The sequence below is a fragment of the Propithecus coquereli genome, unplaced genomic scaffold (genome assembly GCF_000956105.1).
Source record: "Propithecus coquereli isolate 6110/MARCELLA unplaced genomic scaffold, Pcoq_1.0 Scaffold15, whole genome shotgun sequence".
Taxonomy (NCBI): domain Eukaryota; kingdom Metazoa; phylum Chordata; class Mammalia; order Primates; family Indriidae; genus Propithecus; species Propithecus coquereli.
Genome location: NW_012139413.1, coordinates 1345045 through 1370003, shown reverse-complemented (window position 1 = coordinate 1370003; position 24959 = coordinate 1345045).

Here is a 24959-nt window from a genome sequence, read left to right as displayed (position 1 = left end):
AAGATGGTTAATGATTTTCAAGTGACTACATTCAGTGGTCAATTCCTAGTCCTCATTTCTTGATCTATCCCCTGCATTCGAAATGTTGATTTGCTGTCTCCTGCCAGAATTCTCTTCATTTGGCTTTTAGAACTCCACTCTCCACTGGTTTTCCTTACTTCACAGTCTCTTTTGCTATTACCCATGCATACATTCTCCTAGTCTCTTAATACTGGAGTGCCCAGAGCTCAGCCTTGAGACTTCTTTCTTTCTTAACTCACTCCATTGATGATCTTAGCCTGTCTCATGGCTTTAAAAACCATCTATATGCTAATGACTCCAAAATTTATCACTCCAGCCTAGACCTCTCTCTCACTTTCTTGAATCCCAGACTCACATATTTACCTGCCTACTTGAAATTCCTCTTGGATGTCTTATATGCATCTCAATTTTAATATTCGAGAAGTAAACTTCTAAACCTCCTGTCCAAATCAGCTGCTTTCATATGCTCCATCTATGCAAGATAAAAATCAAGGAATTATCCTCAGTTGCTGTCTTTCTCTCAAATCTCATATTCAATCCCTCAAGAAATCCTGTGAACTCTTCTTTCAAAATATATTCAGAATCTGACCACCGTCACACCCTCCACAACCACTAGCCTGGTATGAGATCATACATTTATTAGTATCATTACAACAGTTGCTTTATTGATCTCCTGCTTCAGGCCATACCTCCCTACAGCCTACCCTTCAACACAACACCCAGAGTGATTTGTTAAATTACAAGTCTCTTCTGATCAAAGTACTTCAATGGTTACCTATTTCACAAAGAAAGAATTAGCATCCTTACAATGGACTACATGGCACTGATATACCCTATTTTAAAAAAAGTAATATCAAAAATTGTAAGCTACTTTTGAAACATCCACAAAACAATCAAGGTTTAAAAATTGACTAAAGTTTCTTCACAACTTACAAGTTGACCAATATCCGTTATAAAAAGCTAAGCAGTTGGTACATGCTCTTAGAGAATTAACTTTAAAAAAATACTACTTTATTTCTTTTAAGCTGTAGGATCAATTAAAATAAGGAGTATCCCAAATTTGGAATGCGATCTGTTTTTAAAAAGAAAGGCTTCCATTACAAGTACTTTTCTGTGTGAGGGAGTATTTCTCAACATTGTGATATGAAAACAAAATATAGAACTTGCTGGGTAGCTTAAGATAATGGCAGTGACCTACCTACCAACCTCCTAATAGTTCCTTCAAAAATGATACAAAACAAAAAAAAAGGGGAAAGTATGTCTACAGAAAAACCATGTACTCAGTAGATCTTGAGAACCGAGACTAGTAAAACCTCAAATTAACTGTGAATAAAAAAGTTCAATGCATCTCTCATGTGCCAGCACCAACCTCATCTCACAGCAAAGCAACCAAGGAAATTTGTGGGGAGGACAGGAAAGGGAAGAAGCCTAGAGTTGATCTAAAACTATTACCAGAAAGACAGTCAACTCTAAATCAGAAATACTATAAAAGGGTTCAGGCAAGTCAGAGCAAGGACTACAGGGAAGAGGCTTCAAAGTATGCAAGATGTAAAAGCACAGATATAATGTAATGGTGCCATCTTTGAATCACATAGCTTCTGGGAGAGAAAAAAGGCAAAAAAGGAAATGAGAAATGCCCTTTAGCAGCTGAAAGGTTGTGATTGTTAATTTAAACTTTCAACTTGAATGTATTAAGAAATACTTAGAGAACTGGTACAGCATTGTCTCTGGGTGTGTCTGTGAGGGTGTTTCCAGAGGAGATTGGCATGTGAGTTGTTGGAGTGTGAGTGTGAGTTGGTGAATACCACATCCGATCAGCTGGGGGCTCAGGATAGAAAACAAAGACAGAGGAAAGGTGTATTCTTCTTGCTCTCTCCTGGAGTTTCTCCTTCTCCTGGTTTGGGGGATCCCAGAGAGGGGGCCACTCTTCTGCCCTTCGACATCAGAACTCCAGGCTCTCTGGTCTTTGCACTCCAGTACTTTCACCAGTGGCCACCCTGGGTTCTTAGGCCTTTGGCCTCAGACTGAGAATCACACCATTGGCTTTTCTGGTTCGGAGGCCTTTGGACTTGGACTGAACGACGATACCAGCATCCCAGGGTCTTCAGCTTGCAAACAGCCTGTCATGAGACTTTTCAGCCTCCATAATCATCACTTGAGCCAATAAATCCCCTCTTATATATCTATATCTATTAATATATATATCCCATTTGTTCCATCTTTCTGGAGAACCCTGCCTAATACACAGGTGAAAAAGGAAAAGAAAAAGGGAAATCAAAGGTCTTGCAAGGCAAAGTAGAATAAACTAAATGAAAGGATTCACAACCCCTTCTGTGTTAGGCAGAATAATAGCCCCTCGAAGATGTCCACAACTTATACCTGGAAACTGTGAATATGTTATTGTACATGGTAAAGGGTAAGTAAGGTAGCCAATGTAATTAGAGCTGCTAACCAGCTGACCTTAAGATAGGAAGATTTTCCTGGATTACCCAGGTGGGCCCAATGTAATCACAAGTGTTCTTAAATGTGTAAGAGGGAGGAAGAAGAGTCAGTAGAGTCAGTGTCAGAGTGATGTAATGGGAGAAAGACTCAATTGGTCATTGCTAGCTTTAAAGAAGGAAGGAGCCAAGGAATGCAGGCAACCTATAGAAACTGAAAAAAGCAAGAAAATGCATTTCACCTGAATTGAGTATCTCCTCAATACTTCCAGGAGAGTTGTGCTTTTATGTATTTTATAAATGGGTTTCTGCATAAGAGTTAATTGACCAAAGCTTGTTAGTCATTGGTAATTCCCATGAAAATGGAAACCAAAGAATGATAGGAGAAAAAAGAAAGATTCAGAACACGGTGTCGAAAAAAAAAAAAAAACAACACCTATTTTTAGAACTACAGTGGGGGAAGCAGAGGATCACTGGGGAAGGGAAGCATGAACTTAAGAGGATAAATGAGATGGTGCTCAACAATGAATAACTACCAAGCAAGTCTACTGCAGATGGTCTTAAATACCTCTACCAAAATCTTAAAAACATAGATGTATACTTTTCTAAACTTTCCATTTTTTCTGTGATCATTACCTGTTGCTTTTATAATAAATTTAAAATGAGGTAGTTTTATAGAGCAGTGATAAATCTAGTTTGATGCCAACCAGATTATTTGGACAACAGCTCAGGTGTGGTTTGGGGGATGCCAGGTGAGCTGAAATGTTCAGTGCCATGTTTTTTCCCAATTCCAAGTCTCAATGTTTTTTCAGACCCTGATAATAGCAGAGTGATTCTTATTTATCCTGACTGGGAAGATGGTAGTGAAGATTCTATAGAAGAAACTAAATATTCTTGCTCCTGGGACTAAGATTTTACCATTAACTCAATATGTATTTACTGAGTAACTGTGACATGCCAGGCATTGTGCTGGGTCCTGAGAACAGAGTGGAGAATACACAGAAGCTGTTTGGAGATCAGGCATCAAATGCTAACTCACATCAAATTCACAACTAATTAATTATAATAGTTATGTATATTGTGATGGAGGTATTAGGGTACTGATTTAAGGTCTTATTGCAGGGGAAAAGGTCTAATCTAATCTAGAAATTTAAGAAATGACTTCTCTAAACAAATAACTAACTAACTAGTCTTCCTCTACTCTTTCTTCCTTTTGGTCATCACATACTACTAGGTAACTGACAATCACAATAGTAGGTTCCCTGTCTATATTGTTCACCACTTGCTATCTCTCATGCCAAACACAGTGACTGGTATATCATAAGCATGATATAAGTATTGGTTAAATGAAAGAGTGAAAGAACAAGTATCCAAAGTCATCCTGCTGTTGACATGGAAGACAGAAACAGTTCACAGCTCAGAAGTGGTTACTAAGCTGGAGAATACTTCACAGTATAACTGTTGGGAAATGTTTGTGTGTTTACATATGTGTTACTTATAGAAAATATTTCAAGGGGCTTCTTTCACTGGAACTTTATTTTTGTTCCCCTAAAAATAGACCTGACAGCTTCAGAAAAAGTAATGTATATTTTCTTATAATAGTATGAAGAATAACTGGTTGGGAAATAAGACAAAAACTGAGAAAAATTTCACGGTATGTTTGTAACATAAATGTATGGATCCTGCTTTATATTCCATTCTTTGGGGAGAAAATAGTCATGGAAAAAGCACTTATTTTCTTCCTGAAAGATTAAATTGGAGACAAATTAAGATTTTTCTCTTTCTTTTTCCTGAGATGTGAAGCTTATCTGAGTGCTTGGTCTATCAGAATTTTGAATACCTGGTTCAGGGCCTGGCGCATGATAGGTATTCAATGGTAGAGTGAAACCGGGAAAGCAGAAGTGCTTGGAGAGACTGACTTTTCTAATGAGCGGAGAACAAGATCTTACCTCTGAGGGGAAACAGGCAGACTAAGAACGTTAGCATCAGGCTAAGAAAGCTTGAAATCTAAACTGGAAAAAATTGTTAGTAGGTAATAAGAAGTTATTATTAGGTAAAAATTGTTATTAGGTAATTGTTACTAGGTAATAAAAATTGATAGAATGTATAAGTTGAACCAGGTTTTTGCCATTTTAGATCTTTTAAAAAAATCCTTGCTTTATATGAAATCTTCTATCATAATTATCTATATTTTTATTTGAATGACTGTATATATATGCATATATAAATTACAGTCACAGATTTTTAAAATTTAATTTAATTTACTCATTACAAACTCATACTATAGAATAGTAGTAGTTTCCAATTTGAGTATTTATAAATATGCAACATTTTTAAAGTAATTAATTGATATCAACTGATAATTTTTTATTTTCCAAATAAGCTAACTAAAAACAACAGAAATACTATGCATTTCATCATGATTTCTAAAATGAAAAGATATACTAGGTAATCCAAATAGAAAAACTACTGTCTTAAAATAATGAAACTTTAAATTAACAAAGTAATCTCTTTATAAAATTCCACTATGTGGTTTTTATTTTCCTTGTTTACCCTTGTCTTTGCCAACACTAACTTGCGGTCCAGACTTTGGGTCTTTGAAAGTCACTGTTCCGGAGTCCATTCTAGAGAAGGAACAGCATGCTGGAGTAGGAACATCTCATTTGTTCATCAGATTTAACATCCCTGAAATCCACAGAGGGCCATAGGGCACGTTATACTAATGTAACTCATGTGTTGCAGTATGAAAACATCATGTATACACAAGGGATTTATGTGAGATATGAAGAATGGTGTTCTTGCTTTCAGAGAAATAATGGGATGAGTTAACAATAGCTCTGCTCTGAAGTCCTACAATGTGAGTACGGAATGGTTTTGGTAAAAGATGCAAGAAAATAAACTAAATAATTTTGGGGGCTGCTCAGATCTAATGTAACACTGCTGATTCTTGGAATATTAAAAATTTTCTCATTCATATACCATCTTGTTTAGCCTAACACAAGCCAACTGATAAGTTCTAAGGATTTTGCTGTCTACAGTGGAAATGCCAGCTTGCCAAATCCAATAAAACTCACTTCTAAAAATTTTCATTTTCAAAAAATATGATGTGATATGTGCTAAGGGTTTCACTTTGTTTTGCCAAAGGCTGTTAAAATTACTGATATTTCAAAGTCATTATGAATTGCTTCTTTAGGGGAAGGGAGATTCATAAATGTCTGACATGTAACAAAGCTGCTCTATACTCTGTACTTCTTTTATTGCACTGTAGTTTTAATCTCCAAATTTTGGTCAATATACAGGAGTTTGCCTATTTCATGTCAACCTTCAAAAAAACCTTATTCCTAGAAACTCACAATGTTTTTGTTATTTTATTTTTTCAAGTCAACAATTGACCTCTCATTCATTATCAGTAAAGTCACTATTAGGTGCTTACTAATAATCCTTAGCAATGAGATACAGTTTTTGACTTTGCTGAGCTGAATGTCCTTTAGACTACTAATCTGCTTTATGTTTTAATGTGAGCTATCTAGGCTGGTAGAAATAAATTGAAAGGCACCAAGTAATTTCACTGAATCATTTAATCACCTGAAACCACCATATAGCTTGGCAGCTCTGAGAGAAGTGATTTAAGAGGATTATTATGACGAATACTAAACAAACATCCAAAATCGTATTTTAAATCATTTATTATCATTTTTTTCAATGAATTCCAGGGTTCATTGTCCACTGTATTTTCCAATGGCAAAATTCGACAGCATAAATATGTTGAATGAGGCCAAAATGCTGAATGGTTATTGCTCATTAAATCATAGGATAAATCAATTTTTATAAAGAGTTTTCACTTAAACTTAAAACTATGTTCATATTTATTAAAAATTCTATCATAGTTCATTAAAAGGCATTTTAGCTCCTACTGTGTATGCTAGACACCATGTTAGTTGATAGACATACAATAGTGCATAGGTCAGATTTCTTTAAGAAACTTATATTGTGAAGATAAAAGAAACAGTAGGAAATTATGGATTAGCATGAACAATGTTATAATCAAAGTAACTAGAATAGTATGGAACCACTTAGGAGGGACACTTAATCTATTGGGGTGAAAGAGAGTTAGGTAAGTCTTTCTGTTAACATAAGAACTGGCATCTAGCCTGACACCTGGAGGTAAAGCAGGAACCACGGAGACAAAGAAAGGGGGATGATGTTTCAGGAGAAAGGATAGCACAGGTAGAAGGCTGGAGGTGAGAGAGAGCACTGTGGTTTGGGCATCTTTGGAAGGTTAGGATGGCTAGGGCTTAGAATGTACAAGAGAATAACAGCAGGATGAGGCTGAAGACACAGGCAGAAATCTGACAATGAAGAGCTTTGTATGTAGGATGACAATGAAAGTTATCACCTGAACCAGGACCCTTGTGGGACCCTTTTGAGAGATAAAGGGGGCCCTAACAGACAGGAACCTGGAGCTAACAGCAAAAAACTTGACTGTCTCAGGCAAATGGGACACGTGCTTACCCTACTTTATGAAAGAGTTTAACTTGATCTTGATATATTAATGGGAACCATTAAGGATTTTTAATAAAGAGAATGATACAATCAGAGTTGGACATGGACAAGATCGCCAGACAGCATTGTAGAAAATGGATCAAAGGCGGCAGAACTAGAGGCCAGGGGCAAATTAGGAAGTCTTGCAGAAGTCAGATAATTATACCACGAAAATACAGAATAGAGCAATTTGAGAGACTCTTTAGAAATTACCACTGACAGAACCGATTGGACATGGAGGATAAGGGGGGGTGGTGGAATTGGGGATGACATCCAAGATTTCTAACAGTGACAACTAGGAGAGTGGTAGCACCATGTCCTGCTGGTGGTTGGAAAACAAACTCATCTCCAGAACATGTTGGGTTTGAGGGCCCTCAATGTCACCTAGATGGAACTGTCTGGCAAATGCACTGTAGTATGGCTTTGGAACCTAGGAGAGAGAGGTAATTAGAGATACATGTTTGAGAGCTTTCAACAGAGTTGTGATCATTGAAGCCATGGGAGTGAATCAGATTGCTTAGAGAAAATGTGGAAGAATATGGAAAGAAGAGAGGTCAGGACCAAATCGTGAGGAATACGAACTTAAATGGGTAAGAAGAGGAAAAAGAGACCCTGAAAACAAAATTGAGAATGACTAGAGAGATAGAAACAAACAAAGTAGAAGAGTATGAGGGATACCTGAAACACCAAAGGAAGAGTGTTACAAGAAGGCATCAAAGGCTGCAGAAGGCATTAATAGAAGGTAACTACCTCTAGTGATCTTGGTAAGAGCAAATGTAAAGACATTATCACAGAAGCTGCAATGCAATCTCCAAAACACATGTGTCTTGTCTCATTCTCTTTCCTTTTTCTATAACACTCTCCCCACACTTTAATCCTTCACCTAACTCAGTCCTATTTGTCCTTCAAGATAATTTAGCCCACATTGCTTCCTTATTATTTTATGCATATCTTTATTGTACCTGTGTATTATAGTATTATTGAAATAATAATCTACTTGTTACTTTCCCACTAGGCTGTGAACCTCAGAAGGCAGGAAATGTTTGATTATATTCTCGAGTCTTAGCATAATACTTGCCACAGATGTGAGCTATTTAATAAATGTTTATTGAATCTATCCTAAAAGGAGGTGACTTTTCCTGAAGGAGCATAATTCAATGTGAAGTGGTAGTTCAGAAAGAGATTGCTATACTATAAACAAACAAGTAAAAACAAATTTCATTATAGCTACACCCATTTAGCTATATCTACCAACTTACCCATCTACTTTTAGTTCTTATATCTACTTTCTATCTCTCTGAATGTATTTATAATGAAACAGCTATTTCATTAAATGTGTATATTCTGAATTATAAATGGAAAAAGTTGCAAATTGACTCGTTATGTATTTGCTGTGCATCTATTAGAACAGGGCTTGTCTTACCAAGATGTATTATTGTTTTGTTGCACTTAAAGAGATCGTCTAAGCACTTGTTTTCCAAAAATTATAATAATTAAATTTTATCAATTTTCATGCATGATAGACAAAAGTACAATGTCATGCTTATCAACAAAGGTAATGAAATGTCATTTAGAGCAATCGGTCATTTGTCAACAAAGTATAGTTCAAATCTCATTTTGACTTTTGCCTGTGAAATTATTACTACTAAATAGAGAATTAAATATATTTTGTCTATGTACCTTTCTAGTAGAGTAAATCGGAGCTGAAAGTAAAGAACAAGAAGAGTAGCATTTCCACTGTTCTGGGAAGAATTAAATACATCTTCAAGTATAAGCTACAAAATATAAAATGAGTAATTCACACACCTTGTATGTACTTTAAGGATATTTTTTTTCTTACTGTTTGAAAAAGAGAGCCCACATTTTCATCTTGCACTATATAGCTGGCCCTGGAGGAAGAGTATGATGTCCTGAAAGTAGAGAAAATACTTCCAGAAGGAGGGAATGGTCTTTAAATTGTATCAAGTGCTGCTGAGAGTTGAGTAAGATAATGACCAAAAATTGATCATTGCTGTTGGCATGGAGACTATCTAATTAAAGTTAATTTTGTCAGTTTAGATATTGAAGTATATGTGCATAATATTAATAGTTTAACTCTAGTAAAACTAAAGGGGAGAGGTTATACATTCATTTTTACCTATGACATTTCCATTTAAATATATCAGTTTTATTTATTCCAACTATTAAATATATCTGAAGTAAGGATAGATTAACATTTGTTCAATGAAAAAATGGAATCACCCTAGAACTGAAATAATTTAAGAACTATAATTAGATTATACACTGCTTATGCTTTCTATTGTGGTAGACAGAAAATGCTACCTTGTTTTTCTTTCTTTTCTTTCTCTTCTCTTTCTGTTTTTATTCTCCCCCTTTACTTTGAAGATGCCTATACAAAAGGGAGTGAATTATTAGATTGAATTTGGCACTAAAAATAATCATTTGTAAAATAAAAATCTATATTTTTCATGAAAAAGGTATTAATAGATGAAGTACAATGATCCAAACTTTGCCCTCCTCCATGTTATTATTTACATAAAAATAAAATTTTCTAGTTTATCCTATAATAGCTTAAGTTAGCCACTAGATGGCATATGTCACCACGCTCAAAAAAATCCTTTCTTGAAACTGGTTACAAGATCACTTAGAATTGCAAGTTGCAGAAATGAAATTCTATTTGTTCAACTCGTCATCCTTCTTACTTTTGAAGAATTCGTTTTGGGGCCTGATTTCTATGACAGTTTTCCTTGCATAAATATGGAAGGATTAAGGCTTTCCCCTATTCTTAAAGCAATTCTGGAATCTTATCAACTCCATAAAATATAAAGTGGAATGACAAAACTGGGCAACAGATTGCGTTTAAATGACTATGAAAATGAATGGCAATGTTGCACTGGAATGTTTTCATCCAAGACCAAATGGATAACTTTATCGATCTTGCATCTTATTATCTTACAAGGAAGAAAATGACATACAGATCACAAAGCAAAGCTAATATATTACTATTTACTTCCATGTTGTACTATTTATACCCTAACTAAAAAACTGTGGTGTATTATTTATTCATTTGATCACTATGTTGGCAACTTATTCTTTATATGGCAACACGTAAGCAACACAGGCTTATACAATGAGAATCGTTTTAAGTTTATAAAAATTTCCTAAGTTAACAAACATCTTGATCTTTAACATGATAAAGGTCATTCCTGCTGTTTGATAATTTTGTGAAAATTTCATTTCATTAAGATATCTGTGGATACCTTAATTCCCTACCTGAACTCTTCATCCCTCCTGAGACTTTGTCTTCCCTGGTTCCGTGATACGCTCTCTCCTTCGTTTTCCTCTAATCTCTGTGCTTGCCTCTTCTCAGTCTCTTCCCTGGGATCCTCTTCTGCCTGCTTCTTAAATTCTTTTGCTCTCAGCTTTTTTTCTTCTCACTCTTCACTATTGCTCTATACACTCTTGAAAGATAATTTAATTCATTTCCAATGTTTCAACTATGATAAATACACTCATTGCTCTTTAAATTCTAGAAGTCCATATTGCATAAGAGATATATTTAGGCTTTAGCATTAGACTGCCTGGGTTCAAACACTGGTTCCACCACTTAATGGTTAGGTGATCTTGATAAATTACTAACATTCTTGTCTTAATTTGAGAACATTAATAGTCCTACTATCTTGTTGTTAGGTTAGAAAAAAGCAATTCTTATAGTGCATTTACCACAGTATCAGGCAAAAAGTAAAAACCTGATAAGCTATTCATTCCATTTAGGGCTCTTTCTCAGAAAATAGGGCCAGACCTACTGGATGTCTCCATGCAGATGTCTTACAAACATTTCACAATAATATATCTAAATATTATACACCAATATCTTACTCTCCCCAAATCAGTTCTCTTTCTTAAATTCCCTAAATTAATGGCAACAATGTCACCTAACTTTGTCTCTCTATTCTCTGACATCTAGCCATTCCCTATATCCTGTTGACTCTACCTGGTAAATATCGGCTGGGTTTATTCTCTCCAGTTCACCTCTGTTTATTCATTCATATTTTTAAAATTCATTCATTCATTGAATGAAAATATTGTCAACTCTAATGGGATCTATAGATATGGCAATGAAGAAGACAACCGGGCTCTGCTCTCCTTGGATTTACAGACTACTGGGGAAGGCTGACGTAAAACAGAAATGACAAGTAACTTCTACCTTAGTTTGTCTCTCCAGCAATTCCTCATCTAGATTGTTACAAGTATCTTTCAGTCTCTCCCCTTCTACCATATCTGTCAAAATTTGCCAGAATTTTCTCTTTAAGACACAAATCTAAATCTTAAAATATTAACCAAAATACTCCAACAGCATAGTTATAAATAATGGGTGTGATCAAGTGAGTTTTATTGTAAGATTGCAAGGATGGTCCAATATTAGGAAATCCATTATTTTAATTCATTAAATTAAGGAACTAAAAAGAAAAATTATATGATTATCTCTACAAATGCAGTAAATGCACTAGATAAAATGCAATACCCATTCATGTTAAACATACTCTATAAACTTTCTTAGCATATTACAATATATTTACCTCATCCCAAAAGCTTAGGAAACTTTAATGTTTGATATTTAACATTATAATGTTTTTCCTCAAAAGTCAGAAAAAAAGCAAAGATGCCTTCTATATCCACAACATTTAGCATCATATTGCAGATATTAAGCATATAAGTCTGCTAGGGCTGCCATAACAAAATACCTTAGACCGAGTGGCTTAAACAATAGAAATTTTTATTTTCTCACAGTTCTTGAGACTGGAAGTTCAAAATCAAGGTTCCAGCAAGGTTAATGTCTGGTGAAGTCTCTCCCCTTGGGTTGCAGATGGCCACCATCTTGCTGTGTGCACCCATGACCTCATCTTTGTGTGAATGTGGAGGAAGAGAGGGAGAAGAGAAAGAAAGAAATTGAGAGAAGGAAAGGGGGGGAAGAGAGGAGAAAGAGTTCTCTTGTGTCTCTTCTTATAAGGACACTAATTTTATTGGATCAGGGTCCCACCCTTATGATCTGATTTAAACTTAATTACTTCCTTACTCCAAATACAGCCATGCTAAGGGTTAGGGATTCAATAAATGAATTTTTGATGGGGACACAAACATTCAGTCCATAACACTAACCAATGCAGTTATCAGGCAAGAGAAAACAATTACTGTCAGAAGATTGGGAAACAAAGAGGTAAAACTATAATTATTAAGAGAAGATGTGATTATATATCTGGAAATCTCAAAAGAATCCATGGGAAATATAATAAACAATAAGAGAATTTGGTAACGTAACAGGTTATAAAATGAAGATATAAAAATCGATAGCATGTGTAAGTCTGTATGCATGTACATATATAAACAAAACCAGTAAGAATTTGTAATTGAATAATAGATATCATTTGAGATAGAAGAGAAAAGACAAGAAAGTGCCTTGACATAAACTTAACAAAAATGTCCAATTTTTCTATGAGCAAAACTGTAAAGTGCTTTTCAAAGAACTAGACTAAATAAATAAAAAGACATATCATAAATTTAATCCTGATTCAATACCTTTAGGCTTTTTTCCTAGAGCTAAACAAGTTGATTATAAAGTTCATTAGGAATTTTAAAACAAGAATAACCAGATAAACTCTGAAAAACTAAAGCAATGTTGGTGACAAGAGCTGGGAAGAAAGGCCACAGCAGATTTTTTTATAAGTACCATAAAGCCTCTGTAATTTAAGCAGTTTGATATTAGCACATGAATAGGCAGACAAACTAATGAAAAAGTAGAAAATCAGAAATAGATGCAATTGCATGTAAAAATTCAGCATACAATATCTCAAATCTCTAGGTAGAAGATGGACTTTTAAATAAATGTTGCTGTGAAAACTGGCTAGCCATATGGAGAAGGATAAATTGGCTCCATTTCTAACACACAAGCCAGGATAAATTCCCAATGGATCAGATATTTAAATCAAGGGTTTAAAAAGGAATCATGCATGTATTTTAAAATGCACTTAGGAATTCGTCTATAATTTGGAAGTGAGGAAACATTCTTCAACATGACTCAAAATCTAGAAGCAACAAGTCAAAAGACACACATTTTATTATATAATTTAAAAATTTCATAGTAAAAATATACCATAGGCTAAGTAAAAATACAAATGACAGACTGGGAACAAAGATTTTGCAAAGTATACCAGGGAAATTATGTTAATGCATAATACAAAGGCATTCATAATAAAAACCTAAAAACAGAAAAAAACAGCCAAGAACTCTATATTCAAATGGACTGATCTAAAATTGATAGAAAAATAATAGGAATTGCTTTTAAACATATGAAAAGTTTCCCAACCCTGCCCATGAAGGGATAATTATTGACTCAGGGTGATGGGTACATGGATGTTCATTACATACATGTATACACAAATCTGATTGTGTCACTCATCTGGTTGAGAACTGCAGATGGCTTCTCATAGCCTAGAGGATAAAGTCCTAACAACCTAGCACAACACTAATCCCTCACTGTTACCCAGCTCCACACGGTATGCTGTGATCACATCAAAAGTTTTATTATTCTTGGCCTGGTGCAGTGGCTCACGCCTATAATTCCAGCATTTTGAGAGGCCAAGGTGAGAGAATTGCTAAGGCCAGGGATTAGGGACCAGCCTGGGCAAAATAGTGAGACCTTGTCTCTACAAAAAATTAAAAAGTTAGCCAGGCTTGGTGATGCACACCTGTAGTCCTAGCTACTCTGTAGGCTGAGGTGGGAAGATCACTTAAGCCCAGGAGTTCGAAGCTGCAGTGAGCTATGATGGCAGCGCTGCACTCCAGCCTGGGTGAGAAAGCGAGACTCATCTCAAAAAAAAAAAGTTTTATTATTCTACAAACTTGGCATGTATTTTTTGCTGTTTCCTCTCTTCTCTACTTGGTAAAACCCTGTGATGCCTCAAGACTAAAATGTTGAACTTTTCATTTGGAGCATTTGATTGCTCCTTTGAGTTCCCACAAAACTTCTACAGGCTTTGCTTAAAGTACTTCTTACGCAGTTCCCTAGTAATTGGTTTCTATGTGGGCCTCCACCCTACAGATGAGGCACTTTCTTGCCCCAATCTCCATAGCATTTTCAGTGTTTAGCAAGATGCCTGGCCCCAAAGAGGCGTGCAATAAATTTGTTAAATACTATAGTTATTATGCTCTTGCCAAAGAGACTTTAGCATTTCTTGTGTAAATCTTCTTTCAGGACAGATGTCAAGGGGAATGGAGGCTGGAAAATAGATTCTTACCGATTGTATTTACTTAACACCCTGATTTTTGGCTATTAGTCAGGACTCTTGGTTAAATGACAAAGATCCAACTTGAATCAGCTATGCAAATGGATAATTTATTTGCTCCTAAAACCAAACCTTGGAAAATGGATCTGGCTTCAGAAGCAGTAGGCTCGCTTTCTCTCTCCCTCCCTCCCTCCCTCTCTCTCTCTCTCTCTCTCTCGCACACACACACACACACACACACACACACACACACACAAATATACCTCGCTTATTATCATTGATTGTTGTCTTCATCATCTTAAGCATGTGATCTCCATGAGGTGACAAATGGCAGCAGGTAGATCTGGAGTAAAATGCTTGTAGTCTTGCAACTAGCAAGGAATGGAGCTATTTCCTGCCAGCTCCAGTTTTTAAAATTCCATGAAAGTACTCCAATTGTCCTGAGTCACACATGTATCCCTAGGCTAATTTCGATGGCTAAGAAGATGGGGCACATGATTGACCCCAGTCTGGCACCTTGCCCATCCTGGGGGTGGGATAAAGTGATCGGCAGCTCCCATCAGAACTGTATTTTGGAGTGCAAAAAGAACAGCTCCCCAAGAGAACAAAGACTTCTGGACATACAAAGGGATGACACTCCACCACAGATGTGAAGAAAAGAACAAAATCAAATGTTGGAAGGAATGTTATGTAATTTCTATGATTAAAACTTTCTTATTCCTGATATATAAATATTGTAGCTCAAACAGAAGCTAAAAGTATATATAAAAAAAGAAACAACCAATCAGGAATCTTATTTATACACTTTCATTTTTTCTTTTCCTTCTGCTTTCTAATTATCTTTTACATAAAGATTTACCTAAAGAATATAACTGCCTAACCTAAACTTTCTAAGTTTAAAACATTTTGTATTGTCTACTATATTCTCTTTATTCTTTTTTTTCAAAGTGCCTATTATCCCCCAAATCAAATATAGTATTCAAAAAGAAAAGGAAAAAAACTGGAGAGAAAAAGTTGTGTTTTTTCAAAACTGTGAAAAAGTTATTGCTCAGGGATATTTTGAGAATGGGAAAAAAATGGAGCAAACATTTCCATGATGTTCAGTCTTAACCAAATTTTCTGACCACACTTGTGAAGTTGTTATGGCACTATATCCAGAAGCTTGGGCTGGCTGGCAAGTATTACCACTCAACTCTGGGGAAAATGTGACTGCAGTTAGACACAGTGACTGTGAGGTGTTACCATGTTTGATAGCCCCAACGAACAGCTTTTAGTTGGATGGATTTGGTCTAAATATGTCTGAATGCCCATTATGTGCAAAGAACTGTCCTAGAAACAGTGGATGGATAAGACAAAGCCCTCAAGAGGTTAACCCTCCATAGGAAGAGAAGTATGAAAAACTACTGAATAAGATTTTTAAATAACAATTGGTCTTATGATCTTAAATTCTTTAATGTAAAGATACATTCTATTTTGCTTATATGTGTTTTCTGTTTTATTTTTGCAGTGAACACGTATTTCAAGGGTAAGAAAATAAAATGAAATAAAAAGTTATTCTGAAGTATTAAAGGATATACCTCACCTGGCATCAGATAGGTTCAAATCTCATTTCTGCCAGTCACCAGCTGTGTGAACTTGGGCAAGTTAATCAATCTCTCTATGCTTTGGTTTCTTGGCCTGTGAAATGGAGCTAATAATTCCATTTACCCAATAAGACTGTGAGCATTAAATAAGATAAAATGTAATAAAGTGGTAAAAACTGTGCCTGGAATATAGAAGATGCACTAAATTGATTATGTTCATTGTTCTTATTATTAATATCAAAGAAAATCTCAGTTGAAGATTAGACAAAGTCACAATCTAGAAGCAAGTAGTAGTTCCTGGGCCAGTTTCTTCTTTTCCAGTATTTGCTCAAGTATGAATTCTCTAGACTCTCCCAACTTTACACTGAATCAGAAGGCACCCTAGAGTTCACTGTTGTGGGGTCTCCAGGGCTTGGGTTGCTATTGACCCATGTTTTATTTCTATTAATAGTAGCAGGAACTGGAGAAAACTTCAGTCCTGTTTCTAATTAGATCCTTAGAACTAAGTGACACTTGCCACTGTGTAAGTCCATAGTGGGATTACTGTAGTTTGCATATCTCCCTCTAATTCAGTCTCAAGTGGGGAATAAAATCATGGTTTTTCTCTTCTTCCTTGTTCCTACAACTTTATTTTTTAATTAAAGAATGTTCAGGGTGGACGTGGTGAATAATGACAGTTTCTTGCTTTTCTTTGCCTGTGCCCACCACAAACCTGATTCTGGATGGGCTGCTATGTGGGCTTCCCCATATAATGGGGAGGGTAATAGCTGACTCTCCTTTGGCTAAACTATCCCCAACATTTGCTGACTGCTAAGCTAGGCTTTCTTTTTAGAGGAACCTCTTCATTTCTTTCTCATGACCAAAATCTATTTAAACAAACAAAATGCATCTATTTTTATCCTCCTTAAATGTTCTCAGCCAGTTCAGTCAAACTCTTTGGACTTGAGTTTATTTTCCCCTTCCTCACTATTTGAATAATTCTACAGGTGGAAGTTACATCCTTGTATATATCAATGCAATTAGAAAAAAAAAAACCCAGCATAATTCTCACTAACACAATTCTTGGAAAACAAAATTGATGGTTCTTTAAATACAGGAGCTACTACTACCGCTGCTGGTACTTAATGAACATTTAATGAGTGCTTACTATGTGCCAGGCAGGGCTCATGCATAATCTGTTTAATCCTCATAATAACCCTATGAGTTGTCACTATTTTCTTTCCCATTTTACAGTGAAGAAATTGTGGTTTACAATGGTTAACTACCCAGCTAGTGAATAACGAAGTCTGGGACATGCTAATTAAATTATTAAGCTTAATAAATTCTACAATTTACTCATATTTACTCATATCAGACAGAAATATAACCATTGAATTAAATATTTTCAATGTATACCGAAGTCCATTCATAAAATTATAAATCGGTCTCCAAAACATATTTGCATTAAATGAACAAGAAAAGTGGTTTATCAATCAATTGAAAGATGTTACTCTTTCAGCATAATCTATCTATGTTGCCAGCTGTTCCAAGTTTGTGGGCTTCTTGGATCACTATCACATTTTCAAACTGAAAAGGAATTCAGAATCAGTCTATTTCACTGTTTTTCCAACAATGCTCAGAGGCTGTCTAGTTCCTCAGGGACTGCATTGAAGGAAAGGGTGGGGATATTTGGCACGCCTTGGGTTGTCTGGCTACATAACTACTTGTCCTCCACATAATGTGATGTATAGATCATTTTAAACTGTGACTGTTCTGTAACTGGTTGGTAAGTAATTGCTAGTTCAGTAAATTTAATAAAACACCAAAAAACTGATTGTCCGAATATCTAAATTTTTGACTGGTTTTGGTGGTAGTGTAGCTTTGGTTGTATGACTTGACAAGGAAGGACAATGTGTCACTCTTCCTGGGATTTATGTGCAGGATACATAAGCACCATGAAGTTTCTCAGATACCCTCAACCTCCAATTTTCAATTATTTTTTCCCCATAGTCCATTAAAATGTCCCCTAAATTTTAGTTTATAGAAAGTAACAACTGACTGAATTAAGCCAGCAAACATTATAATATGTGCTAGCTACAAAAGATGATGTAACACAAAAGATACGGAATTACAAACCTGGGGCTATCTGGCTGCATAAAACATTCTAATTACTCATTAAAAATGCATGAATTTCTAGCATATATGAGGCACAATTCTTTATAATGTGACACTTTCCAGTTGTAAAGTTTTATAAAACCATGATAATAAAAAAGCAAGTGTAATCGAGATTGCAAAGAAAACTAATGCAGTTACAAGGTATATGATGGGTAATCATTATGTCCATTATGGACCATTACTTTGTCTATGGTAGAAGAAGTTTGAATTATATTCTAATGGATTTAGTTATACTTTAGTGTATCATGCACCTAGGCAGAAATAACTTTCCAATTATTTGTGCAACAAATACATATGTGAATATATACATACCCATTAGAGGTAGTAGTTGTTGGAGCATGAGTGCTAGGGATGGACTGCCTGGGTTCAAATCCTGACTCTGCCCCTGGTTTATGCATAAGCTTCGGCAAGTCACTTAACTTCACTATTCCTCAGTCTCCTCATCTGTAAAATGGAGATAATAATAGATCCTTAATCATACAGTTGATGTGAGGATTAAAGGACTGAAAACAGCACCTAGCACAAATTACAATATGAATGTTTACTGAGTGCCTGCTCTGTGCCAGGCACTGTTGTATGTCCTAGGAGGTGAAAAAGAAAGATAAGACCCTTATTCTCATCTGTAATTATTAATACAGTCTAGTATAGAAGACAGACAACCAGTAAGCATACAGTAGAAATTAGATAACTGAAGATTACTGCTAAGAAGACAATGGAAGCATCTTTTCAGAATGACTGAACTCACATTTATAGCCTGAAAATACTTTTTTAAAAAATACAATTAATATAAGCATGGACCTGTATAAGTATAAACGATTTACAGTTGGCTTTGGTGCCTCCCCACTAAAGAACTTGTGAAAAGACCTTGCTAGTTATGTTCGGTTAATATATTGGTCTCTGTTTAACAAGGCTGCTTTCCTTTTTTCCCTGTACTCTCTGAGTTCTGTTGCACCTTCTCTCCTGTGGGTAACCCATTTGTTTCCAGGGCTGTGACTTTCCTACCGCCTTACCTTCACTGTGAATTGCCCCACATTAATCTGCTGAGAAGGCATGAGGGAACTGCTAAGGACGCTTTGCTTCACTCTCAATATGCTTTGTAGAAAATGCCCAGGGTTAAGAGTTTTATTAGCAGGCAATGTCTTTTCTCAGTGTTTGCATCATACTGCAGCTCTTACAGTCTCTCCCTGCTTTTTTCTCATTGGCTTCCCTTGGGTTTTTGTCCCTTGTCTTCTCTTCTGTCATGATGGGTTATTTAGCTTAGTTTGCCTGGAAGAGCAGCTTTCTCATTGCGTTTTGAATTGAAAGCAGATTTCCCTCACTGAACATAAATGAGAATGCCATGCTACTTCATATGTAATACCAGTGGCTTTCCCTGGCTGGCAGAAGTCAGGAGGTTTACTGTTCAACACTTTCATGTAGACAACGAGAAAATATAGCATAGTTGCTAGTGTAAAGTAGGTGTAACAGACTGGACCATAATTGCCTCTTATTGGAAAATTAATTCTTCATTAAATCATTTATAATGAACTTTGGTTTGAAAATATCTGCTCATGGGGCAGACGTCTCTGATATTGAAATATTGTTATGTATGTAGCACTGATAAATAAGAGCTGTTTGCTAAAATAATTTCTAATTATTTTTCTAGAATCTGTGGTGAATTTTAAAGAATGGGTCAGTGAGGATGGAAGTAAATTTTCTAGGCCTATTTCAATGTCAACAGAATTAAGGCACGGGACAAGCAAAGAGAACATTCAGGAATCTGTTCTTGCGTGGTGCCTCTTCTCAAGAGGACAAATTATTATAAATTCCTCTTTAACTTAAGCTGGACTTTCAATGAGGAATATTTCATCAAGTTTTTGTTGCTTTTATTTTCAGCTTTAACATATTTTTATAAAGAGGATTATCTGTGAGATTGCAGCATAGGTACTATGCATCTCAAAAGTCAGTGCTAAGTACCTCGTCACATATGCATATTGAGACTCAGAAAATGATACCCCAGAGTGAAGACCTCAGAAGCAAAGTTTCTCTCTGACCCTCTCCTGCTTTTCTGTCTCTTGCCCCTCATTTTCCTCAAGGCAAGCCATAGAAACTGGAATTCCTCTTTCCTAAGATGTGTCATAGAAACCGGAACCCCTGTTCTCCATGGCCAAAAATAAAAACTAGAATTATTACTCTAACTTTTCTCTGCCTTTCTGTGTAGGAGCTGATCATAAAGAAATTCTTGACCTACCCTTATTCAAGACTATGTCATAAGACCCTCACTGAGAGGGGTCTTGCCCTATACCTGGAAGGAAGGAATGCCACACAGAGAGGCCAAGAAGAATCTGCACAGACAGGACTTGCTGGGTTTCCACACTCAGTCTATTGCTATTAGATCATTGCCTCTTTGTCCAACCACATTTCTACATAGCTGTCCACTTTTCCTTGAATCTAAGCATAAAAATGGTTAATTTTCCCTGGATCTTTCGGCTTTCATTCTGAAGGCTCCCATGTCTCCCAAAACTACGATTAAACAAATTTGTTATGCTTTTCTCTTGTTAACCTGTCTTTGGCTGTAGGAGTATCAGCCATGATCCTTACGATGAGCAGGAAAGGTATCACCTTCTTCCTCCCCTACATGTAGAAATCTGAATACTTAAGGTTAGTTTCACAGTAAATAAAATATTTACTAATTAATTAAAATAACACAAATCTTACCTTTAAATTTATGATAAATAAACTTAGGTAGCATTTATTTTGCCACGTCCTATTGTAAGCATATTAGCTGTGTTATTTCATTCTCATAATCCCTATGAACTAGGTATTATTGTATCAATTTTTAAGATGGTTAAACCTATTCAAAATTCTTGATCATTATGTTCATCATTAGCACCATAAAGATTTCTAAAAGGGGTAAAATTCAGGAAAAAATACAAATCGAATTAATAATTATGAAATTAAGAGGTTTCATTATAATTACAATTATATTCAATGTCAAATAATGCAAGGTTCAAAATAGAGTCTCCTCATTTTGTGAAGACATGATTTATTGAGAAAGATATTTGTCATTTGGATAAGAGAATACTGCAGCTGTTCATTGAGTTTTGAAGGAATAGTTGCTATGAAAACATCTTTATTGACAACCACCACAGTCTGCTGTAATATATTCTTTTTCTATTTGGATTGGTTGTGTTACTAAAGGATATTTGTTCCACTTCAAAGACAGATGATGTATTATACTCCCTACCTGAATTGACAAGGAAAGGGCTCTTCAGCTCTGACTGGCAGGTGAGAAACCACTGGCTGACAGGTGCAACAAAAAGACTGAGACAAAAAAACACAGTAATGGAGCTTAAAAATATGTGTTTTTAACCCAATCTCAGTAATGTCTTTATTTCACAATGAGAATTCAATTCTTCAGTTAAGGTTGTTGCTGTTTTTCTCCCATGGCCCATCATGTCCATCCTTGCTGAAATATCGAAGGGATGCTGGAATGCATGTCAGAAAGGTGAGGAAACCTGAGGAGTCATGGATTGAGGTGGTTTTTAAAGAAAATAATAACATAATGTGGGCTTTGGGGAAAAAAGGTACTTGAGAAGTTTAAATAAACCTTTTTAACCTAGAGTGAGTAATTAGCAATTACTTTATATTGCCTTTATTAAAAGGTTTTTTTTTTGTTGTTGTTTTTATTAGATCAAAATTTCCTAAATTCCAAGCTTTTAAAACTTCACTGTAATTGAGCACCATATTTTCGCACTGACTGTATTCAAAAATAATTTAGAAAAGCACTATATGGATGTACGTATTCATATCTAGCTTCTAAGGGAAACACAAATATTTCTGGCCTCTGGTGACAAGGAATTTTACATCAAATCTACTTGTCTCCATTGCTAAAATAATACATTTGAATAATTCTGTTCTGTACAATCACCAGAGACTTACAACTCAAAACACATCTTTGTCATTTACTAAATATCTGTTTTCAGGAACAGGATGAAGGGTGGAAACCTCACTACCCAAAGCTTAGCCACCACCACACCTCTATTTCTTCAAGCATCTGAAGGACCAACAATTGTCTTGTGATCCTCAGGGAAGGGGAGGTGTTGTCAGACTCAGGCAAGAGTTGTAACACTCAGAGAGGGGAAAGAGATTTTCTGTTACTAAGTAGGAAGGGAGAGGTGGACCTTATTATATTTGAAGGGGTTCAGAGAATGTCAACCCAAAATATGCCCCTCTGGAATAAGGATTATTTTGAGTCAAAGGCAATTTAAAAAAGAGAGACACAAGAAAAACTGTGTCTTCCCTCTCTCTATTAGGAAGGGCAGGATGATGATTCTTAATCACTGGAGACAACTATAGAGTCTACCAACCCAGAGATGGCACCAGGGTAATCTACATAGCAAATCTTACTAACTAGCCCTTATCTTCTGTTAATTTTCCCCATATATTTATCTTCCCACAATTCGCCACTCCTAGGTCTCAAAGTTCCTTTCCTTTGTCTTATCCTTTCTCTACAAATTTATAGTCTTTTTGTGAAGATTGCTATATAATCCCAAGTTCCAACTACTCGTTTGAGTTATTCATTACCGAGTGCTCCCATTTGTATGTGTGGTACACATGTTAACAGACTTCTGTTTGTTTTTCTCTTTTTAATCTGTCTTTTGTAAGTGTAATTTGCAGGGTCCTAGCTAACAAATCTAAGATGGATAAAGGGAAAAGAATTTTTTTCCTCCCCACATATTTGTAAATTAACAAACTTAAAAACTGCTATTTGGAATGTGTACTGAGAGCATACATTTGAAAGAAATTTCATTCTTTTTCCTCCAATGAAATATTAAATATCTTTCATTAATTAAGTGCCTAACAATTTTTCTCTAACCTGTAGGTTGTAGGAAGCATTTCTCCATCTAATATTGGGTGTCTTCTTTAGGATTAACCTTGTAAAGTTTAAGAATATATGTTTGTTACTAATACTTTACTTATTAATAAGCTCAAAAATAAAACTTGGTCTTACATCATGAATGTTAGTTTAGTAGAAAGCAAGATATATATAAAATGAATAGTTTTCATATGAATAAATTAGAACTACTGCAGATAAAGTGTTTGGAAAGTATGGAAGTCTCCTGTCGAATACTACCTACTGCTTATTAGTGTGCATTGAATCAATACGTGTAGCTAGAAAAATGAATAGAAGAGATTACTCTTAAAATGTTGAAAATACTCCCTTTCTGTTTTTGTGAGCTCCCCCTCTCTTCCCTATTACTGGAGAGTTAAGTGTTTCCATTGTATTACTTTCCCACTATGGCAAAGAAACACCACCAATAAAATTTTAGACCATATCCTTATAGATATTTTTCCATATATTCATAAGCAGATATGTAGACATTCTCTATTTAGACATAGGGATATGTATGTCTCTATATGTTTATGCTTTTTAAATTAATATATTATGGACATTATTCTGTGTCAATACACTATAGATCTAAGTGACCATTTTGAATGACTGAATGTATGGATGTACAATAGATTATTTAACCAGACCTTTCTTAATAGATGTTTATGAAATTTTTTCTTTTTTTGTATTGAGAGCAATTGAAGAACCTACTTCATATACATCTTTGCACAATTGCCTAAATACTTTCTCAATATAAATTTTAAATAAATTAAGTTTTTAAAAAATTAGGTTTTAAAAGGTGTATGCACTTTTCAAAAAGAAGTGTATACCTTCAAATTGTCTTCCAGGAAGTCTGTAACAATTTACAACCTTACCATTAGTGAAGAGAATTTGCCCATATCTTCAGCATCACTAGAATTTATACATCTTTTTGTATCTCCTAGAAAATCTCTCTGTAGAAGTCTGAGAAAGTAGGAAGAAAAACAAGGAGAAATGTTCACAAATCTGCTGCAATCTTTTAGTCTGTGTAGGACTGAATTCATGACTTACATCAATTTTCAGTTTGTACATTTAATATATCCTGGTGAAGTTCTTCAACTTCTTATACAAAATTCAATTTTAATTTATATTTGCCCATATTCTTTCATATGTGATCTGGGCAGATAAAAGCTATTGAATATAATGGATGCAAATTTCTCATTGCTTTCCTTGAGCTATTTCATAGTTCTTGCTTTAACAGACAGGAGATAGTCTAGAAATAATGATTCAGCCATTTCTTAAAGATTTCACAATGCTACATTCAATAAAGAAAATGTGAATTCCTATAAGGTATAGCATTTGTGAAGTATTTAATGTCAGTTTCCATGGAAGACTTGGACACATCCATAGCCCAAATCGCTTAGAATTCCATTCTTCTCGTTTGACAAATTCCCAAATGGGATTTGAACATTGCCATGTGAGTTGCATGTTCCTTTAGCAGAAAAGAGTATCCAAATCTTCTATAGTAAAGTTTAACTGTTGACTAAAATGACAGCTGTGTTTTTCAGTTTGAAAGAGCAATAATTGGGAGTCTTGGTGATAAAATCTTGCTTATCTCACTATCTGGATAATGAATGTGAAAGGATATTACAAAAACCAGAAGCATATAAAAGGCAATATGATGTTCCACCTTTAATTTGTTTACTTAATGAATTATAGTGATGGATTTCATGATGTTGAATCATGAGATGCTCATCTTCTATCTCTATTAAGATATAGAGATTAAATAAATGTGTAAAATAATATGACTGGAATATATTTAAATTTTAAGTACTTATTCCTAAACAGAAGAAAATATTGTCTGAGAAAAGTTAGCCAGAGTATGAAACACTAAAAATGTGAAACTATTGCTGCAAAACCCAAGTATTGGCTGTTGGGGAGAGGGGGCAGTTTGCACAAGATGGAGAAGCAGGAGCCAGTGCAAATGTCTCCTCTTCAAGGTTTCAAGGATGAGGGAGGGAATGTGCAGATAAAATACTTGGGTGTTTACAGCTACTTCTTAATTTTTATATGTTAATAGAGACAC